General features: G+C 42.8%; 1 long non-coding RNA gene across 3 annotated transcripts in view; it reads right to left on the bottom strand.

The window, feature by feature from the left end:
- The window catches only part of LOC113875277, a 90720-nt gene that overhangs the window by 17772 nt on the left and 54352 nt on the right, over positions 1–18596 (bottom strand). For 2 of the 3 annotated variants that reach the window (XR_003506217.1, XR_003506218.1), the window contains exons 2-3: positions 7886–8034; positions 4680–4872 (exon numbers count right to left, since the gene is read on the bottom strand). This is a non-coding gene — a long non-coding RNA (uncharacterized LOC113875277). Of the gene's footprint in view, positions 1–4679; positions 4873–7885; positions 8035–18596 lie in introns of those variants that run through there. The other variant, XR_003506219.1, reaches the window with a different exon arrangement.

Raw genomic sequence — 18596 nt, 5'->3', positions numbered from 1 at the left:
TCCATGGGATTTTCTAGGCAAAAGTACTGGAGTTGGGTGTCATTGCCTTCTCTGGGAGAAGCTCTATACAGTCAGCAAAAATAAGACCAGGTGCTGACTGTGGCTCAGTTCAGGAACTCCTTATTGCAAAATTCAGACTTAAATTGAAGAAAGTAGGGAAAACTATCCACGTTTGACCTAAATCAAATCCCTTACTATTATACAGTGGAAGTGACAGATAGATTCAAGGGATTAAATCTGATAGACAGAGTGCCTGAAGAACTATGGATGGAGGTTCATGACATTGTTCAGGAGGTGGTGATCAAGACCATCCTCAAGAAAGAGAAATGCAAAAAGGCAAAATGGTTGTCTAAGTAGGCCTTACAAACAGCTATGAAAAGAAGAGAAGTGAAAGGCAATATAGAAAAGGAAAGATATACCCATCTGAATGCAGAGTTCCAAAGAATAGCAAGGAGAGATTAAAAAAAAGAAAAGCCTTCCTCAATGATCAATGGAAAGAAAATAGAATAGGAAAGACTAGAGATCTCTTCAAGAAAACTAGAGATACCAAGGGGATATTTCATGTAAAGATGAGCACAATAAAGGACAGAAATGGTGTGGACCTAATAGAAGCAGAAGATATTAAGAAGAGGTGGCAAGAATACACAGAAAAACTATACAAAAATATATTAATGACCCAGATAACCACCTAGAGCCAGACATCCCAGAATGAGAAGTCAAGTGGGCCTTAGGAAGCATCAATATGAGCAAAGCTAGTGGAGGTGATGGAATTCCAGCTGACCTATTTCAAATCCTAAAAGATGATGCTGTGAAAGTGCTGCATTCAATATCCCAGCAAATTTGGAAAACTCAGCAGTGGCCACAGGACTGGAAAAGGTCAGTTTTCATTCCAATCCTAAAGAAAGGCAAAGGCAATGTCAAACTAGTGAACAAATGCACTCTTCTCACACGCTAGCAAAGTAATGTTCAGAGTTCTCCAAGCCAGGCTTTGATACTATGTGAACTGAGAAATTCCCAATGTTCAAGCTGAATTTAGAAAAGGCAAAGGAACCAGAGATCAAATTGCCAACATCCATTGGATCATCGAAAATGCAAAAGAGTTCCAGAAAAATATCTACTTCTGCTTTATTGACTATGCCAAAGCCTTTGACTGTGTAGATCACAACAAAGTGTGGAAAAGTCTTCAAGAGATGAGAATACCAGACCACCTGACCTGTCTCCTGAGAAATCTGTATGCAGGTCAAGAAGCAACAGTTAGAACTGGACATGGAACAACAGACTGTTTCCAAATTGGGAAAGGATTACGTCAAGGCTATATATTGCCACCCTGCATATTCAACTTATATGCAGAGTACATCATGCAAAATACCAGGCTGGATGAAGCACAAGCTAGAATCAAGATTGCCAGGAGAAATATCAATAAACTCATATATGTGGATGACACCACCCTTATGGCAGAAAATGAAGAGGAACCAAAGAGCCTCTTGATGAAAGTGAAAGAGGAGAGTGAAAAAGCTAGCTTAAAACTCAACATTCAAATAAAGAAGATCATGGCATCTGGTCCCATCACTTCATGGCAAATAGATGGCAAACAATGGAAACAGTGATAGACTTTATTTTTGGGGGCTCCAAAATCACTGCAAATGGTGACTGCAGCCATGAAATTAAAAGACACTTGCTCCTTGGAAGAAAAGTTATGACCAACCTAGACAGCATATTAAAAAGCAGAGACATTACTTTGCCAGCAAAGGTCCATCTAGTCAAAGCTATGGTTTTTATAGTAATCATGTATGGATGTGAGAGTTGGACCATGAACAAAGCTTAATGCTGAAGAACTGATGCTTTTGAACTGTGGTGTTGGAGAAGACTCTTGAGAGTCCCTTGGAGTGTAAGGAGATCAAATCAATCAATCCTAAAGGAAATCAGTCCTGAATATTCAGTGGAAGGACTGATGTTGAAGCTGAAACTCCAATACTGGCCACCTGATGTGAAGAACTGACTCATTGGAGAAGACCCTGATGTTGGGAAAGATTGAAGGCGGGAAGAGAGGGGGACAACAGAGGATGAGATGGTTGGGTAGCATCACCAACTCAATGGACATGAGTTTGAGCAAGGTCCAGAAGTTGGTGATGGACAGGAATGTCTGGCTTACTGCAGTCCATGGGGTTGCAATGAGTTGGATACGACTGAGTGACTGAACTGAACTGAACTGAACTGAGGTGTGTGGTAAGAGGGTGGTGACATACTCTGAAGGATTATTTGATTTGTTTTAAAATCTCACAGGATCTGAATGGACTATGGGGAAGTAGAGCTTCAAGGAGTGAAAATATACATTTTAGTATGGCTTAAAATAAATGCACTTGTCATCTGAGGTATACCTGAAACCACACAAATAGATAATATCCAGATTGAAAACTGTAATAAAGAGGTAAAAGTATGCAGTAATATATAATTTTAGAACACTTAAATCTTTGAAGTAATTAAAACACTGAGTATTTCCTTGAAATCTTTAATTTTTCTCTCTGTCAATATAATATTTGATATATTAAATATTTGAAATATCTCTGAAAAGGGATATAATAAGCCTAAGCTTTGTCCAAGTAACTTCAAATGTGCTGAAAGTGGCATTTAGGGACATCCTTTGAGTTTCTTAAGACAGATATCCTTTATAGGTTTACATTATCCTGGGCTTCCCAGGTGGCACTAGTGGTAAGGAATCTGCCTGCCCATGCAGGAGACACAAGACACGCAGGTTTGATCCCTGGGTGGAGAAGATCCCCTGGAGGAAGGCACAGCAACCCACTCCAATATTCTTACCTGAATAATCCCAAGGACAGAGGAGCCTGGCAGGCTACAGTCCATGGGATTGCAAAGAGTCAGACATGACTGAGCACAGCACAGCAACTGCAATCTTCCCAGTAACGTGGTGGGCTAATTCCCACCTTGCAGATATTTATTCCCATCTTAGAGATAAGGAAACTGCGGTTCAAATAGCTGAATCAATTACCCATGACTTTCGATTTAGATCTGACTAGAAGCTGGGAAGAAGAGAGACTTAAACTTCTATGGCATCTGGAAGCACCTTACACCTTATGATGTAATTAATTTTTAGTGTCAAAAAACCAAGTTGTAAAAGTGGCATTCGTGAAAATATCTCTTTTTCAGGAATACAACAGAATTGATCCTTATGATTGATGTGGAATCTTGCTTGGAGAGTCATACTTCTGACATACTCATAGGAACTGGAGGACTCTGCCATTTCTGATAAACTTTAGTTATATTGATTTAGAAAATGTTGGACTTCCCTGGAAGCTCAGATGGTAAAGCATCCGCCTTCAATGCAGGAGACCTGGGTTCGATCCGTGGGTCAGGAAGATCCCCTGGAGAAGGAAATGGCAACCCACTCCAGTGTTCTTGCCTGGAAAATTCCATGGATGGAGGAGCCTGGTAGGCTACAGTCCATGGGGTCGCAAAGGGTCGGATTTAGGCCCAATAAATAATTATATTTGATAGAAATGTATATAAACATGACTTAGTAGGGGCAGGCTTGCATCTCTTTCTGATTAAAACATGCATCCTGGCTGAACCTCTTACTTGTTGGGCAACTTTGGTCAAATTTCTTAACTTCTCTGTGATTTCTTTGCTAAACAGGATGGTAATAATGGTGTCTACCTTGTGTGGTTGCTGTGAGGTTTAAGCAAGATGACATGTGCGAAGTTCTTGAAATAGCACTGGAACATGCTATTTTTAAACTTGTATTGATAACATTTATTTTGTACTCATTTTTAAACTTACTTCAGTTGCATTTCCAGTTTATATATAATTTAACAGACACATTATAGCTTGTGAGTTATTTGCAAAAACTGAACTGATGTACACACCTTTTCTTAGAGGTAAAAAAGCACATAAGGAATGAACATGAGATGCAGGGCCACCTCTGGTAATTACACAACAATTTAGCTCTGTGCAGCCACTGTAATAGAAGGTTGTTGTCGTTTAGTCGCTAAGTCATGTCCAACTCTTTTGTGACCCCATGGACTATAACTACCAGGCTCCTCTGTCCATGGGATTTCTCAGGCAAGAATGCTCGTGTCGGTTGCCATTTCTTTTTCCAGGGGATCTTCCCAACCCAGAAATCCAACCTGCATCTCCTGCATTACAGGCAGATTCTTTACCACTGAGCCGCCTGGGAAGCCCATAATAGAAGGGCTTTATTTCTTTACTTATTTACTCAATAAATATTAAGAGTTATTAGGAACAGCAACAATACATTTCCTCAAGCTTTGGTTTTCTTATCTATCCAATCAGGAGCTAGAAAAAAAAACGGAGTTTTTTTCTTTTTTAAATGGGTCTTTCCACTTATAACATTTTCTGATTGACTAGGTTGTTTTTCCCTCTGTTGTAAAGACATAAATCTTTAGCTGCAGATATTGAAAATGGCTATATCTGTTCCCAACATTCTTAAATTTTCAAAATAATTTCATATACTTTATCTCTCATGAATCATCCTAAGATGAGGTGAATGCAGAATTATTTAAGAAATATTTATTAAGCATCGACTGTGTGCCAAGGCATCGTGTTAGGTGCTAACATACCAAAATGCTAATGTGTTTGCCCTCTGGAACCTCATAGTCTCATGAAAAATTATTAGTCTAGTTTGAAATAAAGGCATGTAGAAATGAAGCAAATTTCTCTTTAATCATCAAAACCTGGGGCTTCTTCATTCCCAGTTTTGTTCCATGAAGATAGTGGGCTTGTGGCCTGCAAGCCACAAAGGTCTCAGGAAGGAAGGAAAGGCAGGAGGGAGGGAAGGACAGTTTTACTCAGGATCAGTTGACGATGGTTAACTGTAACACGGGGCTGGAGTTCTAGCTGGAATTATAAAAGGGAAAACAGTTTAATCATCATCTAATAAACACAATTTAACTAGTATGGGGGACCTGTCCAAATAGTCTGTCCAAGAAGGAAACAACTAGCTTTGTCATTCTTGACCTTGATTTGTACGTATTATGCTTGTTTTCATTATGCTCTTACCCCTATAACTTTAGGTTTGAAAATTCAGCTTTCCATGTGCCTGAGCTTGTTCCTGAAACCATCAGACCTAGCCACCTCAAAGGCCATGGACTTACAAAGGAAAGCATTTTTCATAAGGTCTTGCCACATGAGAACCTAACTGAAGTAGGAACTCACTTCCTAGTAGCAGGTATTAAGGTTCTCTGGACTTCCACGATGCCAATTTACATGTCAGTCATTTTCTTGGCACTCTAAGTGGCAAACCCTCAAAAGTGTCATCGTCAGAAAAGACAACAAATTCCCCTTGCCAGGCCAATTGGGTTTTGCTGTCTTGGTGCTGTGTGGTAACTGCCTGCCTTGGGCATTTTCCTAAGCACCTTCCTGCTACAATCTGTTATATATAATGACTTGGCAAATGTATTTCTTCTTCCCTGACTGAGGAAGAAAAATGGTTTTCATTTCTAGTCCAATAATATAGGACTTCTGCAGCAAGAAAAGTGAATCTAACTTTTTGATCCACCTAGTCAAGCCAAAAAGGACATTAGGATCATGTTACTAACCATCTAGGCCTGTGTCCTATATCAAATCATGGCTTTTTCCTTGTGAGAATGATGCTGTTGACAAGGATTCAGACAATTTAAGGGCACGCCTGATGAAAAATCTCGTTTTTCTCCTTGGCCTGCCACAGATAAATCAAATGCAAAGTTTGTGAGAATCACAATGGGTGTCCCTTTGTGGGGACACGTTCTCCTTCTGAAGTGAAAGATTAAGTGCAAGAGGCAATCCAGATTATTGGATAACTGTAAAAATCAATGAATGAAAAATATTCTTCTCTGTTGAATGGGGTAATTTATTCTCATCAATGGCACAAGAGGTCAGAGAATGGTTCTTGCTTCATTAGTTCCCTCACGGCAAGACACGTCTGGGGCCACCCGAGGGACTGTCTATACTAGGACATGGTCAACACCCCCAACTTGTAGTGTTATTGGAAGTAAAAGTTGCTGAAAGACAGTAAATTGCTATGTTTTCTAATACTCAGATGATTTACTTAGTGTGTGGGGACAAATGCCATCCTTACACTGCCTGGTTTGATTTGTAAAATTATAGTGATTTGTGAGTCTACAAAATAAAGGTCAAGAGTCACATCATCTTGCCCATAGGACTTCCTTCCAAATGTATTTTGGAAGACATTTTCTATAAGTATCCCAGGGTCCAACACATATAAGTTATTTAATAAATGTTTCTTAACGTCTCTACATTTAAAAAAAATGTATATTTGTGTTTGGCACATAATAGGTATTCATTAATAAACAGCTATTTTTAATAAGGAAATTATATCATATGCTATTAATTATAATAATGTGCTTTTTGTCCTAGATCTAATCTTTATAATCCAGTGGGAGAAGCATTAGAACTATACATATGATTTCACATACTATGATGCAAGCAAGGATAAATGTATGCACAAAGTATTACAATCACACAGAAGAGAAGGGGGTAGTTGAGGAAGGCCTTATAATGGAGGTAATGGCTGAGCAGATTTGAAAGATGAAGAGGAGTTAGGGAGGTGAGGGTGGGTAAGCAGAGAAAAGTATTTCATGCCAAAGGAAACTCTGTGAAAAGACACAAAGGCACAAATACTCAGAGTTTGTGTGCCAAACCGTAAGTAAATCAGTTTTGGAAGATTATGGCTTATCTTAATGGCTAAACATTCCATATGCACAGTGTGGAAAACAATGTGAATTCTGCTTTGGTTGCATAGTTTTCTATAAATTGAAAATTAGATATAGTTGGCTAATGGTTCTCTTAAAGTCTTTTATGTTCTTACTGACTTTCTCTCTACTTGCTATATTGATTATTAAGAATTATTGAAATCTCCAAATGTTACTGTGGATCTTTTTTTTTTTTTTTTTACAGTTTTATCAGTCTTGTTTCATCTATTTTGAACATCTACTACTAAATGTATAAACTCTTAACATCACAAAAATATTCCTGATGAAATTAACTTCTTTATCATTACGAAGTTACTTTCTTGTGTTTAGTAATACTGTTTGCTCTGAAATCTACTTTGGCTGGCATTCCTATTCTTTTGCTTTTAGCCTATTTATGTCTATTCAGTGGCTCAGCTAGTTAAGACTGCCTGCAATGTGGGAGACTTGGGTTTGATCCTTGGGTAGGGAAGATCCCTGGGTTGGGAAGATCCCCTGAAGAAGGGAAAGGCTATTCACTCCGGTATTCTGGCCTGGAGAATTCCATGGGCTATATAGTCCATGGGGTCACAAAGAATTGGACAGGACTGAGCGACTTTCACTTTCATTTTAAAGTACAGCTATTGTAGGCAGCATATAGTTGGGTTCTTGTTTGTTCATCCAACTTGACAACCTCTGCTTTTTAATTAGACTGTTTAGACCATTTACATTTAATATAATTATTGGCATAATTAATATAAATATATTATTTTACTAGTTGCTTTTTACTGATTTCATTTATTCATATTCATTTTTCCTTCTTTTTCCAAGAGTTTGGTATTAAGTACTTTTTATTACTCCTTTTTTATCTCCTTAGCTGATTTTTTAACTATAACTGTTTAGTTATTTTACTGGCTGCTTTAGAATTTCTGTGCACTTTAAACTTACCACTATCTTCCTTCAAGTAATATTTACCAACTCATGTAGCCTAAAAGAACTTTTGAATAATTACCTTCACTCCTCCTTTCTCAGTCATTGTGTTATTGTTACCATACATTTTATTTCTATATATGCTATAAACTTTACATCACGTTATTAACCTTATATCACATAGTATCAATTCTCATATAAAGAGTTAGTTATACTTTAAAGATACTTAAATAACAACAACAACAAAAACTTACATATATATATCCATGTGGTTATCATTTCTGGAACTCTGAATTTGTGTGTGTGTGTAGATCCTTATTCCCATTTGGTACCACTTCTATCTGCCTGAAGGACTTACTTTAATGTTTCTCACACTGTGAGTCTCCTCCAAGATTTTGCTTTTCTGGAAAAAAAAAAAAAACTTTTTTTACTTTACATATTAAATTTTATATAACAGTTTCGATTCACAGAAAAATTGTGAAGATAGGTGGGAGGTGAGATAGAAAGAGAGAGAAACTAGCACTTAGAGGATACCATTTGAGTTGCACTAGCTATAGTCCAGAAAATACATTTCAGACCCAGTACATGGGAATGACAGTGGAGAGGAAAGGTAGACTTCAAAAATGATTAGGAAGTGCATGTGATAGGAATTGTGGGTTGGCAGCCAAATGACTGTGGTGGTGATGAGCTTATCCATCTATGTCCTGTCAGGAAAACATGAACCACTTTGGATTTTTAAGCCAAGAGGAGTTTAGCTCAAGGTATTAGTTATAATATTTTGGGGAAAGCTGGAACATCAAAACAGGAAATAGATATTATCTGGAAACTGCAAACCCACTACTGCCTCCGGGATGGAACCCAAAAACCCCAATTCACTGCTCCTGTTACTGGAAGCATAAACTTACGGTGCTAACCAGTGATCTATGCCGTTGACCCTAATACTAGTGGAGCTGTTGCTGAGATGCTGCTGGAAACCCAGATGCTGAAGCTGTGTGAGAGTCACCTCTGCTACTGTTTGCAGAAGTGTCACCAAAAATAGACAAGCTTCTAGCTTGTCTCTGCCTTCTACCCTGTCAAGAATGCTGCCTCCTGGAACCAAGTAGGCAAGGAGATTTAAGTAAAAAGAATTTGCAGACTTTCACATTAAGAGGTACAGAGCAAACAGAAGAATGGATATGAGATGAGAGGCCACAATATATGATATATATTTGGCATAGAAAGTAATAGATGGGGGTATGCTTTCTATTTGTGCTGAAGAAGGAGATACTGGAAAGTTATCCCAGGGATCTATCAGTTATATCATGTTTCTTGTTCCATAGGAAGGCTAAAATCACCTCTCAGCTCAAAGAGAGAAAACTTGGTGCCTGGACTCAAAAAGTGCACAGTTCCAAATGGGTCAGGCCACCATTACATGCTTTCCTGTCATAACAGGTAATTGCAATTAAGGCTTCCCTAGTGGCTCAGTGGTAAAGAATCTGCCTGCCAATGCAGGAGACACAGGTTCAGTCTCTGGGTTGGGAAGATCCCCTGAAGAAGGAAATGGCAACCCACTCCAGTATGCTTGCCTGGGAAATCCCATGGACACAGGAACCTGGAAAGCTACAGTCAACAGAGCTGCAAAAGAGTCAGATATGAATTAGGGACTCAACAACAATTGTAATTAAATCATTAAGTGAGACTATAAACTCTGTGAGGGTAGAATGTGTTTGCCTTGCATGCATAGTGGTAAGTAGCTTAGCCGTATGTGACCCAATGGATCGTAGCCCTCCAGGCTCTTCTGTCCATGGGATTCTTTAGGAAAGAACACTGGAGTGGGTTTCCATTCCCTCCTCCAGGAGAATCTTCCCAAGCCAGGGATTAAACCCGTGTCACTTACGTTTCCTGCATTGGCAGGTGGGTTCTTTACCACTAGCGCCATATGGGGATCTGTGTTTGCCTTGGTTACACCTATATCTCAGCATCTTTAATGGTCTATAGTATAGTATAGTATAGTGTTAGTTTCTCAGTCGTGTCCATCTCTCTGCAACCCCATAGACTGTAGCCCACCAGGCTCCTCTGTCCATGGAATTCTCCAGGCAAGAATATTGGAGTAGGTAGCCATTCCCTTCTCCAGGGGATCTTCCCAATCCAGGGATCAAACCTGGGTGTCCTGCATTAAAGGCAAATTCTTTACAATCTGAGCCACCAGGGTAGCCCCTTTAATGATCTGCTGCTGCTGCTAAGTCCCTTCAGTTGTGTCCGACTCTTAGCGACTCCACGGACTACAGCCCACCAGGCTCCTCCGTCCATGGGATTTTCCAGGCAAGAGTACTGGAGTGGGTTGCCATTCCCTTCTCCGCTTTAGTGGTCTAATACATAGTAAATACTCAACAAATATTTGTTAACCAAGTGCATGAGTGATTGTTGAATGAATCCTGTTAGGGAGACTGGACACATAGGTAAAACAAAGAAAAATGTCACCCAATAGTTGCAATAGGACAGAAGAGATTGCAATACTCTGGATGGTCAGATGGATCTGAAGGTGAGGGAAGGTCATGAGTGAGGGGGAACTGGAGAAGCCTTGCATAGAGTGTATCTGTGTGTCTGGAGCTGAACTGAACAGGAGGGAGAGGCAGGTCTTGGCCTTTCTCTGGAAACTCCAATGAAGGAGAAACTTAGTGAAAAAAGTACGGGGCCGCTTTGTGTACAGGGCGTTCTATATTTCTTCTCTTGCCATCTAGAAAAGAATGACTCCCTGTTTTCATTGGGAAATACAGAGACTTTTCCTATGATGAGAGCAGAAGCTTTGTGGTGATTAATTTTAGCTTGGATTATGGATATGTAATAATAAAGGCCATTTAAAAACTGATTATAGATGTTTATTTTTAAAGCACTAAAATGCTGAAACCCCATGCTCAACTAGAGTAAAAAGCTTAATTAAAAGCAGAACCTTTCTAAAGGGCAATCGGACCTAGTATCCATATAAAACCCCCACACTGGGCATAGGAGACACCAACAACCCAAAGGCCAACAATAAATGCACCCCATAAAACCAGAAATAAAATGAGCTCTGTCTGAGGCATGCAGCAAGGGGAGGGGCGGCCCCTCGGCTGTATAATTGTCCAGCCCTCACCTCATTGAGGCCAATTACCTAGGGGAGGATTAGAAACTGACCTGGAGGTGACCACTTGTGCTTTAAAGTGGAAATCCAAAGTGGAAAGAGCTCGCCCAAGGGATGAGGGCTGGAGGTGTGACAAGACCCGGGGGCATGGGCACCGAGGAGCGTTCTGGCTCCTTCTGCCCTCACCTTCCCAGGAGAGGCATCCTGGATTTTCTGACTCACCCGGTGATGAGGTCAGCAATCCCTGTCCACACTGTAGGACCTGCTGGAGTCAAGAGCTGGATTTAAGGAAAATGCCAGGGAGCCCTGTGAGCACACAGAAGGCAGTGCCACAAGGTGGGGTAAAGGGGAATGAATGGAAAGACTCACTCCCCTGTGTGTGGTCCCAGAACGGCAGCCTCAACACTACCTGAGAGCTGGTTGGACATACTCAGGCCACTCTCCAGAACCACTGAAGCAGAATCTGCATTTGAAGGAGATTCCAAGGTGGACCGAGACTAAATAAAAATGCTCTCCACATCTGTATCATGGCCATGCTTACCCCAGCATCCCCAGCTCTGAAGAGGGAATATAGAGGAGGAAGAATGAGCTGTGCAGATCAGAAAGGGCCTTCAAAAGGCAGATATGTCAGATTAATGTTAGGGGAAATGACAGAGATGTTCCTGCTGGGCAGATTAAAAGAGTTGCTATAAAAGGAGACCCTGGATCGACACACCTCCACCTCCCACAATCTCTAGAAAATAAACAACGGACACATATGGGTGGAGCTTACAAGTGTGGCTCAGAGTCAGACTGCCCTGGGATTTGCCAGCATGCCACTGCTTGGTTGGTAGTCTAGCAAATTATATCACCTTTTTGTGCCCTAGTTTCCCCATCTGAAACATGGGGATGTTATAGGATATTACTTGAGTCAAGACATAACGCGTAGACAACAGTGCTTTCTCCCAACCAAGTGCTCTGTAAATGATAACCACTGTTATTATCTTACGTAGCATCCTGGAGAGTCACTGAAATAATGCACCGAAAGGAACAGCAGCATTACTTACCTTGTTAAGTTGCCAAGTAAGTAAAACAAGAGACCTGAAATGGGTCCACAGAGGAGTAAGGATTTAAGAGCGATTTATGGATGTCATCGTTGCCGCTGCCATTATCGTCATTGTTTGAGGACCATGTCCACAAATCATGCCCCCCCCCCATTAAATATCCTGAGCATCCACAAGGCCCACCCAAAGTTCTGCAGATGAAATTCTCAGCAGAGCTAATGTATAAAAGCAAACCCATACCCCTCCATACACACACACGCATGTGTACATGTGCTCACACACACAAACACACCACACAAACACAAACACATCATATTTAACTCCCTGGCAGCTACGTGCGAAATGACCTTCGTGGGAAGAGATGGGATGATAAGGAGACAGGTAGAGCATCTGACCACACAGTCAAGGAAAGCTAACTTGGAGCAGCAATTCTACAGCAGATCCTACAGGAGAATGAGAAACAGCATCCGTTTCTTCCCAGGAGGGGCTCTCCGGACATCCAAGCTTACTTGCTCTCTGAAGGGACACTTGGTTGGAAACTCTGCTCGAACAATATTCTACAAGAAAGGGCTATGTTCAGAGGGGTCTTCTGAACCCCTGGCCTCCCCAGGATTCTCTTTCCTTCCAAAGCCCTTCCTATAGACGGAAGCGTTCATGCAATCCTGAAAAGCTCCCTCAGAGCAAAGGTTGAGAATGACCTTATATAAGAGGAGCTCAGGCTCAGAGGAATGAAGTGATTGGCAAGGGTCACATGGCCCACTGGAGCTCTGGTCACATGTTTTGACCCCTCATTTAGGATGACACTGCCCCGGATAATGTTTATTCAGCCATCTATCCAGTGACCCTCCCCACTGTACCCTCTGGTGAACAAGGATTCTGTTTCCTTCCATTGCTATTGTCCCAGAATCTAGTGGGCTTTGTTGGTGGCTCAGACGGTAAAGAATCCACCTGCAATGCAGGAAACCTGGGTTCAGTCCCTGGGTTGGGAAGATCCCCTGGAGACAGAAATGGCAACCCACTCCAGTATTCTTGCCTGGAGAACTCCATGGACAGAAGAGCCTGGTGGGTTACAGTCCGTGGGGAGCAAAGAGTTGGATACAACTCAGCGACTAACACTTTCACTTTCCAGCATCTAGTACAATGTTCTATATATACATACTTCTTAATGTATATTCAGTCAATAAATCTCGGATAAACTCTTAAACTGGACTCGATCACCCAACAGCATAGAGAACCCTGGCACTGCCCTTAGAAAAAAGCACTAGAGTGAAGGGACACTCAGGGGACTGACACAGCTGTCTGTGTCTGGCAAAGTCACTTTGAGTAGATACCTGCCAGTGTGTCCCACTGCAGGATAATAATAATATTAACTGCTCACGACTGAGTCGAAAGCCCTGTGCCATGAAATGGACATGTTTTGTCTCACAGCAGCCATGAATTGGAGATATGATCCCCATTTTACTTGTGTGACAACTGGGCTTCTGAGAAGCAAACATCTAGAGATCATGGAGTTAATGATAGAGGTGCTAGTCCAGGAGAGGCTACCTTATTCTGAGCTTGTTTTCTCTCCATGCACGAAACTGTCTGATGAGAGGTGCTGTTAAACTTGCTGGGCTTCTAGTAAATTTCCATCACATCTCCATTAACCATAGGCCATTGCTATGGTTAATGTATAAGAGCAAATTACTGTTGGAAAATTTTCCTTTCAGAGGCTGGCCTCTCTCAGAAACTATCTCCTGATGGATGTAATTTTCAGGGCACAGGGGACCACCCCTCCCACCACTGTCCACCTAGCTATCTCTCCACTACACAAAAATTTGTTGACACTTCCTAATGGCTGGTAATGTGCCAGTGAATGTGTGTGTGTTTGGGAATGGGCTGTGGATTAGGGCGGGGAAGCAAGAAAGCTAGTAAAGGCAACATATTTCCTGCCTCCTAGGATCGTGTAGTCTAGGTTAGAAAGAGGTAAACATAATTGTGATAATACTAACAATAACTGTGCTAAGTTGCTTCAATCATGTCTGACTCTTTATGACTCCATGGACTGTTGGCTGCCAGGCTCCTCTGTCCATGGGATTTTCCAGGCAAGAATACTGGAGCGGGTTGTCATTTCCTTCTCCAGAGCATCTTCCTGACCCAGGGATCGAACCTGTGTCTCTTACATCTCCTGCACTGGCAGGTGGGTTCTTTACCACTAGCACCACCTGGGTCAGGAAGATCCAGGCTGAGGATGATAAGAGACGAATAGGTCCTTCCCAGGGGAGGGGGATTTCAATAAACTCTGTTAAAGCTGCTGCTGCTGCTAAGTCCCTTCAGTCGTGTCCGACTCTGTGCAACCCCATAGACGGCAGCCCACCAGGCTTCCCGTCCCTGGGATTCTCCAGGCAACAACACTGGAGTGGGTTGCCATTTCCTTCTCCAATGCATGAAAGTGAAAAGTGAAAGTGAAGTAGCTCAGTCGTGTCCGACCCTCAGTGACCCCATGGACTGCAGCCTACCAAGCTCCTCCATCCATGGGATTTTCCAGGCAGGAGTACCGGAGTGGGGTGCCATTGCCTTCTCCGCTGTTAAGGCTAGAAGGAAATTTTCTGAAGGAGGAGCCTGCATTTGAGGTGGACATTAGGGTACAAATTAGATTTTGGTAGGTAGAAAAATATAGAATAAAAAAAGACCATCCTAGCCAGAAAGGACAACACGGGTAAATGAAAAAGTGAATGTCACGGGTGAAGGCCTCTGATGGATTATGGTTCCCTCGCTGGTCTGCCTTAGTCTTGAGACTGTTCACTTTTAGTTACTCTTTTGGGTTAAAAACAGAGAGGTCCATTTACAGTACTGGTACAGCACTAGGAAAAAATGCCGTATTCAGGCCTATGAACTTCTGTCTGCTTGGGAAAGGAACTGAAGAGAACTATACACCAGGAATTGGGGAAGGAAATGGCAACCCACTCCAGTGTTCTTGCCTGGAGAATCCCAGGGACGGGGGAGCCTGCTGGGCTGCCGTCTATGGGGTCACACAGAGTCGGACACGACGGAATCGACTTAGCAGTAGCAGCAGCAGGACACCAGGAATATGCACTACTAGAGCGGATGTTAGAGCAGGAACAGGAGTGACAGGGATACTACTGCCTCCTTCTAAATCCAGCGGACATAACTAATCGATAACAGCATTGCTTCAGAAGCCTTTCACACCAGCACTTTCCCACCCCCTAGCAGTTGACAAGAGTTTGTATACAAAGTGCATCTCATTTGCCCTCCCTGTGACAATGCATAAGGTACCCAGAGAGAAGTCTCCAGGAGTCAGATGATTAGGGTTTGAGTCCTAGATTTACTACTTCCTGCTTTGTCACCTTAGGTTATTGGGCTGATCCTCTGAACTATGTGCCTGAAAAATGAAAATGTTAGTCGTTCAGTCATGTCTGACTCTGAGACCCCATGGACTGTGGCCCACTGGGCTCCTCTGTCCATGGGATTCTCGAGGCAAGAATACTGGAGTGGGTTGCCATTTCCTTCTCCAGGGGATCTTCCCTACCCATGGATCAAACCTGGGTGGCCCACATTGTAGGCAGATTTTTCACCCTCTAACCACCCATTTGCAGATGGGAAGGACATTTTCTGGATCCTATAGTAGAGACAGTGTCACATGTTTGCTTAATCCTATTTTCTTCTCTTTGTGGATGCATAGAGACCCCACTCCAGTACTTTTGCCTGGAGAATCCCGTGGATGGAGGAGCCTGGGAGGCTGCAATCCATGGGGTCGCTAGAGTTGGACACAACTGAGCAACTTCACTTTCACTTTCCACTTTCATGCATTGGAGAAGGAAATGGCAACCCACTCCAGTGTTCTTGCCTGGAGAATCCCAGGGACGGGGGAGCCTGGTGGGCTGCTGTCTATGGGGTCGCACAGAGTCGGACACGACTAAAGCGACGCAGCAGCAGCAGCAGCAGCAGAGAAACAGCATCCTCTAGCCTCCTCTGCAGTTGAATGAGGCCAGGTGTCTGATCTGGCCAGTGGAATGCAAGATGGAAGGGACATATGCAACTTCAGGCTTAATCCTAACCTCCAGGTCCTCTGTCCTTTCATCTGCAGACTGCTCCCTGGAGGACTCTGAGGCTCTTGGATAAGGAAATCAGCTCAGGTGGAAGCAGCCTGAGTGCCTGAGTCATTGCAGGGAAGGCGTCCCATCACACTCTCAATTAGAGTTTATGTGAATGAGAAATCAGCTCCTATTTGATTAAGCTAATGAGACTTTGGAGTTTGCATGGCAGTTACCACTCCCTACCCCAACTACTGGGCTTCCCAGGTGGTACTAGTGGTAAAGAACCCAACTGCCAGTGCATGAGATGTTCGATTCCTGGGTCAGGGAGATCCCCTAGAGGAGGGCATGACAACCTACTTCAGTACTCTTGCCTGGAGAATCCCATGAACAGAGGAGCCTGGCAGGCTGCAGTCCATAGGGTCACAAAGAGTAGGACATGACTGAAGTAACTTAGCATGCATGAATGTACATCCCAACTCTTAAAGTACAAACACATGACTTCATTTGAGTGCCTAAACAGCTCTTTCTGGAAGGTATAATTCTCCCTATTTTGCTATTTCATTGGTGACAAAACCATGGCTCAAAGAGTTCAGACAGTGACCCTAGTGCTCTGCTTTGGAAGGTGATGGAGTTTGAAAGCCGCCTCTACCTCCAAAGACCTTAATCTTTATTCAGTACTTGGAATCTTACAAGTAAGCCCCATAGGTAGTACAAGAATTTGAGGTTTGATGAGTTCATGGAGAGGAATAGATTTATAAACATTTACGAAGGAAATGTGCAGAGGCTGGTTATGACAGTAATGGTGAAAAGACAGGGCAGGCCAGTTTTACCCACTGGAGAAGCAGCCTGAATTCAGATGGTCCCCAAAGCTCAGATGTACAGAAGGAAGGGTGAAGAAGCCTCAGAAGCAGAAACCCTGCACCCCTGAGGAGTCAGTGGGATTGGGAGAGGGGTGGGCTGGGAGAGGGTGAGCAGAATAATTATAATGGCACAGCAGTAAATGAGCATACTTTTAAGTATCAGCCTGATTTACAGGTTCCACCCACTTAATTGCTTCTTTCATAAACTGTGCACATTCCATACATCATGGGAAAACATTAAAGAAAGAATCTTCAAGTAAAATATTAAAGGCGAATGGCCTCTTCAAGGGACAGCCACCCACTACTTCCCAGTGTGGCCAGGTGTGGGGTCTGAACGGGCAGAGACCTTACGTGGGAGTGACTTCTCTCCCCCACCTCTCTGAAGCTGGCCAAGCCTGTGCCTGAGTCTGAAGGAACAGGGAGGGGACTTGTGGCCCTCAGCTGCAGTCCTGGCTTCTGGCCTTGTTCCCATTTGCCAAGATTAATAAAGCCTCCAAAAGCAGGCAAAGCTTTGCACAGGAACTTCGCTTCAAGCCCAGCCCTGCAATTATGAGAAAGGACCTCATCATAAATCCCCCAAGGTGATCATGGCTTGGCATAGAGGAAACCTTGTTGGGCTGTTCAAAGACTTGAAAGATGCTGCCTAAAGAGGATTTTGGTTTACTTTAAAAAGCTGTAAAACTGTCCTTCACATCTTTGGGTCTGAGTATCTGTGCATTGTCAACCATAAAAACAAGAAAAGTGGATCTTCTGCTTCACACTGGAGGATGTTATTAAACTGCTTTCTGTAATCGATCGATAACGTTTTTCCTGACCACCTACTGCATGCACCACTCTCTTAGGCAGTATGGAGAATGAGACATGGTTTCTACTTTTAAGGTGTTTTCAACTTGGGAGGGGGCTTCCCAAGTGGTGCTAGTGGTAAAGAACCAGCCTGTCAATGCATGAGACATAAGAGACACATGTTCGATCCCTGGGTTGGGAAGATCCCCTGGAGCAGGGCATGGCAACCCACTCCAGTATTCTTGCCTGGAGAGACCCATGGACAGAGGAGCCTGGCGGGCTACAGTCCGTAGGGTCTCACAGAGTCAGACATGACTGAGGCAACTTAGCATGCACATTCGCCAACTTGGGAGAAGAAGTAAAAAACACAAGTAGCATTCAGCAATCATTCATGCAATTATTGGAGACTTCGATGGACCACTCAGTGTGAGGCACAGGGTAGATATGCAGATGGAGAGAGGGGAAATATTTTAGTTCAGGCTTCTATAATCCATTATCATAGACCAGGTGGTTTATGCACAACATTATTTATTTTTTGCATTTTAAAGGCTGGAAGTCAGCATGGTCAGATCCTGGTAAGAGCATGTTTCTGAGATGCAGACTGTTTACTCCTCACTGTGTCCTCATATGGCAGAGAAGGCGCCAGACAACGCTTTGGGGTTTCTTCATAAGGGCACTGTGGGTCCTTGTTCATGAAGGGTCTTGTCCTTGTCCATAAGGGTCTTGTTCATGAAGGCCCCACTCTCAAGACCTAATCACCTTTAAAAGTCTGACCTCCTAACACTATCACATTGGGGATTGGAATTTCAGCATGTAAATTATTTTTTGGAGGGGACACAAACATTCAGTCCATTGCAGATAGCTGTGGGGACATATAACTACTCTTGTGATGGTAATGTTTAATAACCTGCTCACAGAGAAGGAAGAAGATCACTGGCTTGCAGTCTTTGCTGTGGTATAAATACTCCCCACGCTTTGGCCACCTGATACAAATAGCCAACTTGTTGGAAAAGACCCTGATGCTGGGAAAGATCGAAGGCAGAAGGAGAAGATGGTGACAGAGGATGAAATGGTTGGATGGCATCACTAATGCAATGGACATGAACTTGGACAAACTCCAGAAGTGGTGAGGGGCAGGGAAG

The sequence above is a fragment of the Bos indicus x Bos taurus genome, chromosome 18 (genome assembly GCF_003369695.1).
Source record: "Bos indicus x Bos taurus breed Angus x Brahman F1 hybrid chromosome 18, Bos_hybrid_MaternalHap_v2.0, whole genome shotgun sequence".
NCBI lineage: Eukaryota > Metazoa > Chordata > Mammalia > Artiodactyla > Bovidae > Bos > Bos indicus x Bos taurus.
The sequence above is the reverse complement of the archived record's forward strand: the minus strand, read 5'-3'. Positions and strand labels throughout refer to the sequence as shown.